The sequence below is a fragment of the Psammomys obesus genome, unplaced genomic scaffold (genome assembly GCF_907164565.1).
Source record: "Psammomys obesus unplaced genomic scaffold, mPsaObe1.curated_primary_1811, whole genome shotgun sequence".
Lineage (NCBI taxonomy): Eukaryota > Metazoa > Chordata > Mammalia > Rodentia > Muridae > Psammomys > Psammomys obesus.
The window spans coordinates 3,521,803-3,535,228 of NW_026594462.1; positions in this window are offsets into that span (position 1 = coordinate 3,521,803).

Below are 13,426 nucleotides of genomic sequence, written 5' to 3' on the forward strand. Positions count from 1 at the left end.
AGGTAAAGGCCAGAGATGAAGAGCCACTCATCTGATAGTGTGTTCTGTACGGGAACCACGCTCTACCATGTATTTCCCCCTAAAACCCAGCACGGATCCCCCTAAAACCCAGCACGGAGCAGGACAGTGGGTTCAGCCAAGCTTCAACGAAGCCAGATTTCAAGTAATCCAGAGAAAGGTATTCCTATGAAGATGGAACCAGCACCAAATTCATGCTTCAGGAATCAACTCTCCGACAGAAAGGAAGAAGGAGGGTCTGCCATAGAAGAAGGCTGTTAGAGCAGAGGTGGAGAGATGCTGCCCTCGGGCTTGCTGTAAATCAACATGGCTAGTTAAGCTTGCTGAGAACTACTTTTCTGATCTTGAGAAATATCTTTTTGGGTTTATGAATATTGTGTGTTTATCCCCAAAGAGGGTTAAACTTGGGGGGGTGGCAGATAGAAAAAAAAACATTTATATGAATACTGTGTGGCCCCCAATACATTGGTAACATTTGGGGATTTCCCTAACTGCCATATCTTTTTCTCAGAGTTAAGATCACATCATGCATGCAATTTTGCATCTGCTATCTTTCCTTAGCCCCAAATCACAAGCTTTTTCCCCAAATTAACGAAAATTTTCATAAATATCACTTTCCAACTCTACAGATGTACCAATGCATATTTAGCTGTTCCCCCTTGATTCAACTTTTAAAGTATTTTTTACTGTCACCTCAGTCAGTGCTGGGATGTCTTTAAAGATACTGGAAGAAATATGCCCATTTTAGCCACATGGTTGTTCTCCTTTTAATGCATGTGAATTTGCTGTCTCTTTTCAATGACATGTCACTTGTTCATTTATTCAGAAAACATCTCCTGCCCATCTGGGTGACAGATGCATTCTGATCGAGATGACACCAGAGAACAAAATAATCAAAGACCCACTGTGTGGTAGTCAAAGGAAGGTAGTCTGTGCAGCAGGCTTAGAGTGACTGAGGCAGAGTGTGGCTAGCAACTAGGGCTTTGTGGATACATTGGTGTGTGAGTACTGGGAATTCCCAAAGACTCTTTAGGAAGTGGCCTTTGAGTACAGGGCTGAAGGAAGACAGGGGGCAGGCAGCATTCCAAAGACGTGATTGCTAATGAGGGTTGGATCCGTTTTTCTTGGTTGTTCATATGGGGTGTTTTTAATTGGACATATGACTGGCAGAGGCTCCCTAGATGGTTCTTCCGACACCAGAGGCTCTACCAACTCCTTTACCTTACTGTACTCTGTAGAATGGAATTATAATGCTCAGCTATATGAGAAATTGCCGAGGTTCCAGTGAAGAAAGTCCCATAGCCTCAGGCCAGATGTCAGGTTGGTCTTTGTGCAGGTTGATGGCCAAGGCTGACCCAAGATCCAAAGTGGCTAAGGCTCTTACATGGCATTGTTCTGCCTCCCAAGACCTTTCTCAGTGATGGAACCAGGCCCCAGGCTGAGCACCTCCTCTGGGTTTCTTTTCCAGAACTCAGTGTCTCAAAGCCAACTCAGGGCAAGAATGTTCAAATCACTCCCTTTCTTCCTGGAAAGTTTCCTCAGACTCAATAAGGATCAGTTACCTCTTCTTCAGGCTGCTGCTCTTGTGCCTTCTAAGCAGGCAACTTTTCCTTCCTGTGCTCAGGAATCGGTTACAGGCTTCGAAAAAAGTGGCCTTGGCTGTTCATACCCAGAATGACTCCAAAGCCACTCTGAATAGACCTGCAGCAAGGGAGGGAAGTGATCAGTGTCCACAGTCGTAAGGATCCTAGTTCCTCCTGACCTTCCCCTGGCCCTGGCCTAACCAGTTAGAAGCAGGAAAATAGAGAAGCCAGCTGCTCACCACAATATCCACTGAGCTCAAGATACTTCAGCATCCCTGTGGTCCCTCTGTCTTCCTAAAACTCCAGTTGAGCTGTATCACGTATAACTACAAACCTTTAATAAGCATCTCTTGCCCCTTCTCTTCCAACTGCGAGTGAACTTCCCCACACTCCTGTCCCCCCGAATATCTAATAGAGATTCATATTCCAAGGCCTACTTGCTGCATCCCAGTATCTGAGCTGGCCCCTGAGTGCATCCAGTCCCTGTGATGTTGAAGAACTAATGCTCTGTCCAAAACAAGTACCTTAACAGCTTGGAGATTCTCTATGGTCTTCCTTTTCTGGTTCCTCAGTCCCCACCTCCTCTACCTCCGGCTGTTTACTCTTCTGCTAACATCCCCTGTCAAACTTTAAGATTTTCAACCATGCTTGTCTCAACCTAGAATGTCCTTTTCCTTCGTGTATTACATTGAAATTCTGTGACTGCAGGGCTCAGAAGTCTTCTCACTGATGTTTTCTTTGGTTCTCTCAATCATCTCCACCCCTCCCCCACTTGGTACTTTCCCAGAGAATGATACCTTTTGGGGATGAGTGATTTGTACTCAGTACCAAGCTGAGTCACTGTCAGCATACTCTTTTGGGTAACCCTGGGTCTTGGCCATGCTTCACTGCCTTATCCTGGACCTCACAGGAGCTAAAGAGCTGAAATAAATCACAGAGCCTTTACAGAACATGGCAGTGTTCCATGCAGTGTTGGCCATGCTAGCGTGACTGTTTCAGAGTGCCATAACAAGGGGAGGCAGACCTCAAAGATGGGGAAGTTTGGGGTCACGGCAGCGGTGTCACCAATTTTAGGAGTATGATTTTGCCAGCGCTACCTTGGCAGAAGGTAGCTGGGTATGGTAGAATCCCTCTTGAATGTATGTGAGCTAGGCCTCACACCAGGCACGGGGCCTCTGTAGAGCAGGGACATGGAGCAACAAAAAGATGGCCCCTGGCCCTTGGGATGGATGCCTCACGGCAAGGGAGAAGGGAAGAAAGTAGGAAATACAGCTGATCCTCAAATCCGAGAGTGGGGGCACCAGCTTATTTATCTTTTAAAAGGCCCTCTACCATAGTGAATCCACACGCCCTCTCAGGTTATACTGTGGCATGCTGGGATGTCTTCCCCTACTGGACAGATGGAAAAGGCAGCAGGTGGCTCTCCTTGTCATTTTCAAGCTTTCTCTGATGTCAAAGGCCCCAGGGTACCTGAGTTCTGCTCAATAAAAGAGGGGCTAGGAAAAAAGAAAAGATTCATACAAATAAAAAGTAATACAATTTAACATGCTTAGCTTCCAAAGTTCTATGTAGCTCATTCCCTCTAAACGTGCTCACATTTAACCCAGAAAAATCCATTTTAATACTATTGTAATATAATTTCTTTTTTTCTAATTTCAGTTTACTTATTTTACATCCCAAGGGTGCCCTCTCCCTCCTCTTCTCCCCTTCTCCCCCTTCCCCTCCTTCCACCTTCCCCTCTCCCTTTTCCACCATTAAAAGGTATCAACCCTCCCCCGTATCAACCCTCCCCATCCCCAGCACATCAAGACTGAGCATATCCTCATCTCCCAAGGCCAGGCCAGGCAGCACTGCCAGGGGGAGGTGAGCCAAAAGCAGGCAATAGAGTCCATGTTAGAAACCGCCCTCTCCACTCACCAGGAGTCACATATGAAGACCAAGCTCTTCATCAGCCACATGAGAGCAGGAAGCCTAGGTCCAGACCGTGTTCCTTAGTTGATGTCTCAGTCTCTGTAAGCCCTCATGGGACTGGGTTAGTTGTCTCTGTTGGTCTTCTTGTGAGGTTCCTGTCCCCTCCAGGTCCTTCCATCTTTCCCCCAACCCTTTCACAGAACCCCTGGAGCTCTGGAAGTCCCAGCATCTGTTTCAATCTGCTTCTGGCTGGAGCCTCCCAGATGACAGTCAAGCTCTTGTCTGCAAGCATAGCACAGCTTCATTAATAGTGTCAGGGGCTGGCTCTCTACCATGGGAGTGGGTCTCAGGTTGGGCCAAGTATTGGCTGGGCTTTCCCTCAATCTTTGTTCCATCCTTATCCCTGCACTTCTTGTAGGCAGGATAATTTTTGGATCAAAGGTTTTGTCAGTGAGTTGTTGTTCCCCTCCTTCTACTAGTCCTGCCTAGCTAGGAGGTGGTGCTCCACCATACAACAAAAACATTTGCTCAGCTATGTTCATAGCAGCTTTATTCATAATAGCCAGAAACTGGAAGCACATAGATGTCCCTCAATCAAAGAATGGATACAGAAATCGTGATACATTTACACAATGGAATACTACTCAGCTATTAAAAACAAAGAAATCATGAAACTTGCAGGCAAATGGATGGAACTAGAAAAGATCATCCTGAGTGAGGTATCCCAGAAGCAGAAAGATGCACATACTACGTATTCGCTTATAAGCAGATATTAGACCTATAGTACAGGATAACCATCCTATAAGTCACAGACCCAAAGAAACTAAGTAACAAGAAGGCCCCAAGGGGGGGGGGGTGCTGGAATGTCACTTGGAAGAGGAAATAGAATAGGCAGTAGATGTGGATGAAGAGAGGAAACTGGGCAGGAGATGGAATGGGAAGGGAAACAAGAGTGGGGATCAGATGTGGGGAGAACCGAGGTGGGAGGTGAGAATGCTGGGAGCAAGAAGGGAAACTAAGGGAAGACATCTGTTGGTCAAGCTGGAGGCCTGCAACAGGGTAGGCTCCTGGGAGGATATGGGTGTTCCTCTAGCTGAGACTCCTAACAGTTTGGGGAGGGGCATGAAGACTAAAGACGAATCAACTTTTGCAGCTGAGCATACCACCAGGGACTGCAGTGCACCATGATTATGCCGGGTCTAGCAAAATGCATCTGCTGAAGAGGCCAGCTAGAATGCTCACAGCAGGCCCTCTGGGGGCTTCACTTCTGTTTGCGCTGGTTTCTTTTACACTTAGTGGATGGTATCAAGTAAGAGCAGTATATTCTGTGACCACAAGTAGCCAAGCACATGTCCTTATTTCGAAGAAACTGCCTTTGGATCATGACTTTGCAAAGAGTCAAAGGGAAAAAAAGCACAATGTTTAGATCAGAAGGTGATTTCCAGATGGAGTTCTTCATAGCCCCAGTTATTCAGAGCTGATGAGGGACCAGGTTTCCTTCAGTCACATTGAAGACTTCCCACAGGCTGGGCAAAGAGACCCTCCCAAGAAGATCCTTCCAAAGGCACATGGGGAAACAATACAAGGAGATCCTGAAGGTATGGAGGGAGGGAAGGGGCATAAAGTTCAAAAGCAAGGAGGACTCCATTTTATGAGGATCAGGACATTTCTTAACAAATTTATGCCATCAATACTCCTTGTGGCTGCTTCCTGGTATAAAACAACACATTTTATATAAAATAATTAAATATTTAGAGATTGGCAAAACGTTTTGTATAGTGTCCAAAACTCAAAACTGAAGGTCCCCATCATGATCTCTGCTCATACCCACAGAACTATTAACACTGTCATTCTGACTCCCTAGAATGCCAAAGGCTTGAGATGAAACGCCTAAGCAACATTAAAAATTATGAATCTTGATATGTACCTGGCCTGACTGCGCAGCGGCTTTAAGGGAGACGGAACGAGCATCACTTGGTGGACTCCATAATTCTTTTCACTCTTGTGCCATGGGAGCCAGCTACAGACAGAGGCTGAACCCTCCTCTGAGAAGGAGAGAGACACAGGATGCCCCAATCCCACATGCTAGTTTCTCTGGGGAAGGGGGAAGCCATGGTGGGTTGCAGGCAGGGCAAAAGCATTGGTAATTGAGATGTAAGTCAGAGATGAAAACCAAGGGGACATAATGCTTCTCCATAAGCCAGGCCATGTATACTTGGCTGTGACTCCCAAAGACCAGGAAGAGTCTGAGGAGAGGAACAAATGAAGGGAGACAAAGGAAACCACCCAGGGTGGTGATTCCAGAGAGGTTACACGAGCAGGCCAAAGGTTAGGAGCACAGGACATGCTCTAAGTGTGAGACGAGGTTGTCCTCAATCTCAGATGGTTCCAGTGCCATCTGGGCAACTCCAGGTGACCTCCCTGCTGTCAACGTACTCCTCTCTGAAACAGGACCAAAATCCCCACTTTACTTCCCCACCAGGCCGTAGGAAAAATATGATTGAGGAGAGTGTAGCTGGGTGTACCACGAGTCCTCTTTGGAGTATAGAAGATGAGGTTCCTTGTCTACAGGATGTGACTTAGCTGAGCTGAGGGTGTATGCCACAGATGCCATGGTGAGATCAGAAAGGCAGGGTTTCATATTCAAAGCCAGAGCCGGTCTGTGGAGCTGGCCTAACTTCCAGTTGAGAAAAACTACATGGTTACCATCTGCCATGCCAATCTGTGGACACTGCCATACCACACTACCTTGGGGGACCTGACCTTAGACAAAGGCAGAAGAAAAGTCAGCCCTTCACTCAAGTTCAAAATTCAAATGATTCCACCACTCAGCTTCCAAAGACATCCTTTTTCACAGCTGCCACTGGGCTTGTAGGGTGGATGGAGGACCGAAATCTAAACCCCTACAGCCCTCTCTACTTCAAACATGGAAAAAAAAAAAAACAGCTGTGTTCATAAATTAGAGCCTTAGAATATTGAAGAGAAAACTTGTTCAGATGTTTAAATGTACATGGAGGGTAGCTGAAAGAGAATTTGTTCCAGGTCATGTAACAGTGACATTACAATGGAGCTTTCACCTCTCTTGTTCAGATTGGTCTGTTGTGAAAATCATTTAAAATGTTTGTATTCCACAGGAGCAGTACAACATGGACTAAGTGTCATGGACTAAGGGACTCCAAGAGTCCCCACCCTAACATTGCCTTCCTGAAGCCACCCCAAGCAGCTAGAGGGGAGACTCCAGGGCCCAGAACCACAGTGGTCCCAGGAACCAGTCTGGGAAACTGGCCTATTACTGCTGCCATTGATGCTTCTACCTGGAATTTTTCTCCACCCTGGCCTGCCTGAAGGAGCACAGTTGTCAGAGTTCTGCTCAAACGTGGCTTCTCATATAATAGTTTCTTTAGACTTTCTGAATAACCTCATGCCTGTGACTGCTGTGAGGGTTTGTCTGTCTAAATCTCAGGGAGGTACATTGATCTCACACAATCCATATGTCATTTGCTGACTCTCACATCATGGATAAAAGTACACAGGGCACATATGTATCAAAACATTGTACAGCACCCCTGTAGTCCACACAATTTTCATGGGTTTTTTTTTAATCATGTAAAAGATAAGTTTAAATTGAAAAATATTGATCCCCTAATGAGGGGAATAAGTACTGTCTATTTGAATGACATGAGAGCTAAGATTGCTTTGGATCAGAAACCACATTTTTTGTTTCTTTGCCTCAGCAGAACCAACAGAGTTCAAGTTTCTGTGTACTCACAGTCATCAGATAGAATCAACGAAAGTTTTAATGCAGCTATGAAAGTTTCTCTTTTTTCCCCCTTGTCATAGCGTAATCTTCATTAACAAACTGTCAAGATGTTGAAAAAGAGAAGTGGAGGAGAAGGGGGTAAGAAAAGAGGGAGGAGAAACAAGCAGGTGAACTCTTCACAGAGAATAGGGAGAGGAAGGGATGCTGTGCACTGTCCTGCCAGATGCAGGAGGTACTTCCTAGTGGCCCTTGGGAAAGAAGGGCTCTCTCTTTGGCAGCAGGGGGAACTGCCATTCCTAGGGATCCTCAGCTCTCCTTACCATGAAAAGGAGAGCAATACTTCCTGTCAATACTTCCATGTTCCCATTATCTGCACCTCTTCCACCACATCCTCATGACTGTGAAGAGACAGCTGGGGTCAAGTGAGGAGATGGCCTGGCCAGGGCTGTGCTGTGCATAGTAGGGAGGATGGGGCTGCTTCCAAAGGCGATCACAGTATAGATGCTTTGAGCTAATTTTTTTTTTAATTTTATAATGACATGAAAATGATACACATCCAGTAAAATTATCCTTTGCGTTCTGAACTCTGACCCTTCCTCGGGTTAGCCACAGGAGCCTCAGCTCCCAGGCTCAGCACTGCCACAGGTGGAAGCAATTCTGTACTGCCCTGAAGCTAAGATGTTTGAAAGTTTAAGTGTAGTGGTGTGTTCTAAATTTTGATTATTTTCAGCCTATGATGGGTTGAACACAGTGCCATCAGAAGTGGAGGGATGCCTGTACCTACCTGGAAGGAACCCCGCAGAGCTGGTTCTGGGGACGCTGGGTGAGGGAGTGAGGAACACTGGTTCAGATAAGAAAGCATCACTGTGTGGTCTTGCTCGGAGGACACAACATGGCAAAGATCCCCAGAGATGCTAGAGATGCTCCACTCTGTGATTCTCAGGAAACAGAGCAGCAAGTGACCGACAAGCAGGGGATACACCAGCATCCAGAATGTTCCTATTCATCTTCATGAAGCCAGCTCCAATGACCAGCAGCCCTGCTCACCAGTCCTGCCCATGATCACCGGGCAATCTCTCAGAGATCGATTTTGCAGGTTAGAGGTCCAGAAGATGCAGAGAGAGTGCACTTGGCTGGAAGCTGAGCTAGGCATTTGAAAGGCAACTCTGGTGGGGCTGGTAAGAAGACACTATCAATACATTTGTCATCTGAAGGTGGGGTTTTTGTTCATTCAAAGCAGAGGGCCAAGGGCATCCACTTGGAGACCCTTAGCTATTGTTTGTCAGTGTTGATGGGCAACTATAAAGGGAGTACTGAGCCTTTTGACCGGGAAGAAGTTGATGACCATTAATTCAGGCTCACTATGGTTGAAGGTTTGCTTTGTCTTGTCCATGGTTGAGCAAAGAGAAAGGTCACCTACTAGCCCACTTTCCATGGCTTCCTTAAAATGCCTGAGTTTGGAGTGTGTGTGTGCGTGTGTGTGTGTGTGTGTGTGTGTGTGCGCAAATATTTAAGTATGTTCTATGAAGCTACTATGTCTGAGATCCATATGCATATTTAGTGCTGTGATTTGAATGTCATATATACACTAAATATTATATATAATATTTATATATTTGTTAATATATTTATTAATATATTATATAAATATATTATATATTAATATTTATTAATATATTGTATATATAATATTTAGTGTACCATTTGGAAGTTATAGCATCAGTCCCAATTTGTCACATCAGTCCCAGATGTGACTCCTTGCCTGGTGAGGACCTCATGGCAGATGGTGTCACAGGAGCAGGGATACATGAAAAATGGACAGATCCCACAGTGACTCTAAAAGCCAGAAAGAGCAGGCTCATTCTTGCTCTTTTATTACAGTCTTCTCACGACAACTAACCAGAGAGCTACATCAATCCCTTCCAAGGGCACCGCCCATAGTGGTCTAGTTACTTTCTGCTAGACATTACCTCTTTAAGACCCCTCCACCCTCAACTTCAGGATACTGAAGACCAAACTCCCAGTACATGAGTCTTGAGTCGGGGGGAGGAGATGGAGGTCACCAAATCTGAAAACATATCCAAACTACGGCCTTGATGAATGATGAAAAAGTCTAAAAAAAGACAAGAGGAAGCTCGTGATGAACCAGCAGCAAGTTCTTGATGAACCAAGGTGGGGATTTACCTCACTTACCTTCCACTTCTGCGTTCCCACCAGAAGTCTTCCTTTGTCTTCTGTTTGTAGAACTGAACACGAGGTGATTTACAAAGAAGGGATTTTCATTGCTCACAGTTGGGGAGGCTGGGAAAGCTAGGAGCATGATACTCTCATCTGGAGAAACTGTTTTGCTGAATCTTAGCATGACACATGGCACCATGTGGTGACATAAAACAAGCAGCTAGCTCAGGCCTCTCTTCTTGTTCTGATAATGTCTTTACAACCAACATGCACACTTAAGACACCGGTTAACCTAATTACTTTTCAGAGGCCCCACCTCCACCAAATAAAGTTTCCCTGGGGAATTAAATTGCCAACCCACAACTGTGAGAGGGTACACTCAAAGTACAGCATCTGATACACATTTGAATCTCAGACGAAGTAGCTTCAAATTCTGTATGGGGCACACTTATACTGAATAATTACCTTTTTCAGAAATCCAAATTTAATTCTGAATTACACATTTTGATGTGCTACAACTGGCAAACCTCCTCTAGGCACAGAGGTGGACAGGACCCCTGGAGGTGCTTATCCTGGCAGGTGTAAGCAGAAACAGAGCAAAGCAAAATAAGGCACAGACTTTGGAGGGTGTTATCCTATGATGCCCAGATTTGTATCAGGGGAGTAACAGCCCAAACCTTTAGGATATGAGTCACTCAACCCATAAAGTGAGCCTCCAACTCACAGTCACACTTCCTCTGTGAGTGTCTGGGAAGTGGATTCTCATAGGTACAGTTTCCTGATCTCTGCACCTGGATCTTTCAATCCAACCTCATCAGACCTCATGTCCTCTTCCTTACCATCCCATTTCCCATCTGCCTGCTCTGCCTGAGGATTTGTCTGTCTCTGTAGAATCCTCCCAGGAGTTCTGGTCATTCTTTTCTGTGCCATACCCAACCACAGCCATATAACCACAGCCCCTTTGCTGGGGCTCTCATCTCCAAACAAGGGATGTGTGTCAGGGCAGTATAAGTAACACTAATTGCCAGCATGACAAGTCAGTGGACAGGCCTTCCTGCATCCTTTCCATTTGCCAGTGATCAAGGATGTTCCAAACTAAACTGGTCCTGAATAGCCCATATGAACGAACAAGAAAGAACTCATAACCTCAAGCCTCAGGTTGACCAGACACGATGTAACTTTCTCTGAAAAATAAGCTCTACCACCCCAAGCGTCCCAGCATCGTTCCTGTGTGACAAGTGATGGCAGAAGCTCCATTTTGCAGTGTTCTGCTGAAAGAATAGCAGATACAGTTTAGAATAATCCAGAGTCAAACAATGTTACAAATGGGTAAAGTGAGACAATGCCATTTGCCTTTCACCTATTGCTTCAGTTTTCAGAAAATCGTCCACAGCGATTGCACAGCATTTGCATTTTGTTGGCTTGGGATCAGGAGTTGGCAGTATCAAGTGGCTCCTCGTTTGGAGCCGTCACTGATTACGCAGCAACTGTAACAAATAGAGAGAAAGGAGTGTCACAAGGAAACTTCTTAGAATACTGATGATAAAAGGAGATAAAAAGGGAACAGCCTGTTGTTTATAAACATGACGAAAGAGAAGGCACAATGTTGTCCTAGAGTCATAGACTTTATGACTCCTTATTACATAATTAATTAAAATGACAAGTCTCATTTCCTATAAGCCTGAAAGTGATTATTTTCTGCCTAAGAAATAGCTAGATGCACTGACTCCTGCATTAACTGCATTCCCAACAGCTTCTCCTTCTCAGTGGCTGATGTTCTGAGGATGTTTGATACTGGAACTGTTTGAGGCCACTGTAACACTCAGAGCATTCTGCAACTTCAGTTAAGAAGGTATATTTAGAAATATATATAATTGTATGCCTTATTGCCTAAGAAAACATCACTTTACTAATAACATTCAATTCAGCCATTGGGATCTACCTATCTCAGCCTCTCAATACTGAAATTATGCATATGCAAAACAATGCCCAGCTTTCTTATATGAGTGCTATGGATTTGAACTCAAGTCCTAATGCTTGCAGAGTAAGCAATCTTGCTGACTGAGCCATCTCCCCATCCCCTGACTTTAACCCGAAGGACAGCAGACAGATGTACTCAGAGGAAAGATTGATTCATAAAAGCTGAGTTCTAGGGCAAGCTGCAGAGATGACCAGTGGCCCCTCTGGATCTCTCTCCTCACAACTGGACCATGCAGCTATGGTTAAAGGATAAAAGCCATTATGTCTGTGACACTTCCCAAGGGCTGACATAGGATACAAGCAATCATAGTTGCAAGTGGATGAATATAAGTGTGATGTCATTGTCGGGCCACTGTGGAGGCAGGGTCACCATCACTCTTGAACATGGGCAAGTTAAATCGCCATCTGAGCCTTCACTCCTGTGAACTCTAGTCACGTCCTTCCTGCCATTCACCATGGAGTTGTCAGGGGTCATTCTCACCATCCCACATACCTAGGGTTGGAGCATCAGAGTCTTTTTTTGTTTTTTTTGTTTTTTGTTTTTTTTTTAATCAGAGGCAATGTGTCAAAACGAGTATTTTTTAACTTTCCTGTTATATATTTTTTCAAATGATTAAAAACAATTACATTAGTTTTTCCCCAAGGATAGAATTCCACTGTTTTAAAAACAAATTGTAGTCTCTTTTTAAGGAGTGAATTTGTGATAAAAATACATTTATTCAAAACAAGGTCTCAGTCTCTTGGAGGGGGGGCTTGCTTTGCTTTGGGTTGTTAGGGATTGAACCCAGGGCCTTCCACAAGCTAGGCAAGCATTTTGCTGCTAAGGTACACTTCTGACTAAATAATGTCTTTGTGTGTCTAACACAGATAGGATCTATTAACTACTTTTTTTCTTACACATGAATGTATAATTTTAAAACATCTATTCTTAAATACTGAATTTAGGTATAGTCATCTAATAGTCTATCATAAATTTATCCCATCCAGACCTAATTCCCTCCTCAGTGGCTCTTTAGTCAAAATAACCCAAAGAAATTTCAATCAACCAGAAGCAAGAAACAAAATCATGCCATTTGCAAGGAATGGTTGGAACTGGAACTGGAACTTGACATGCTGTGGGGAGTGAGCCAGTCTCTCAAATATGTGTCTCACATGCTTTCACATGTTAGGGCAAGGGTATGAAAGTAAAAGGGGTGCTGTTTAGGGATGTGGGAAAAGAGGGAACGCTGGAGGGGTGAGTGGCAAGAAATTGCAATAAAGGAGGTGAATGTGATCTGTGTATGAAAATGTCCATAATGACATATATTGCTGTTTGCAATTAGTAGATGCTAATAAAATAGGAAGCCTATTGCTTGCGTCCACATCATCATTAAAATGTCACTTCTAGGGGATCCATACGACAACCAAGCAAACCAGAAGATGGCGTTGAAGATTAGTAATCGTCTCTCTAAATGCGATAGCCATGTGAAGTCTCAAAAAGTTTCTTGTAATGACTGTTGTTGAAACTTCTGAAAACAGAGGATGTGGATGGGTGAGGAAAATGTTGAAACCGCCTAAGCCAAGGCAGAGGACACGTGTATGAAAGTTCAAAAAAAAAAAAAAAAAAAAAAAAAAAAACACCTCTGGTTTGCTGTTTTTGCTCTTAACAGTCTCCTATTTGTGCACACTTTGAAGAAAAGTAATTCCTCAGTGGCTATGCTATCTGAAGTACCAATCTCTGCTTTGCTCAGAGATGTGTCTCCAGCAGTGGCCAAGGCAGTTCCTGACAGAGAGGTGTTGTTCAAAGAATATTTTTTGAATGAATGAAGCCATTGAAGGAAGAAGAGGGGAAAACGGGTGTAACCAAAATTTTCTTTGAACGAAACCCTGTTGTTTACTACTCGGGCTCTGACAATGGAAAACTTATTGGGGTGAAATACCGACATGGCATCCTGTTAATTTCTGAGAAAGCCTGTTGGTGTTAGGAAAAAGCATAGCTGTGGGCATCTCTGTGCCT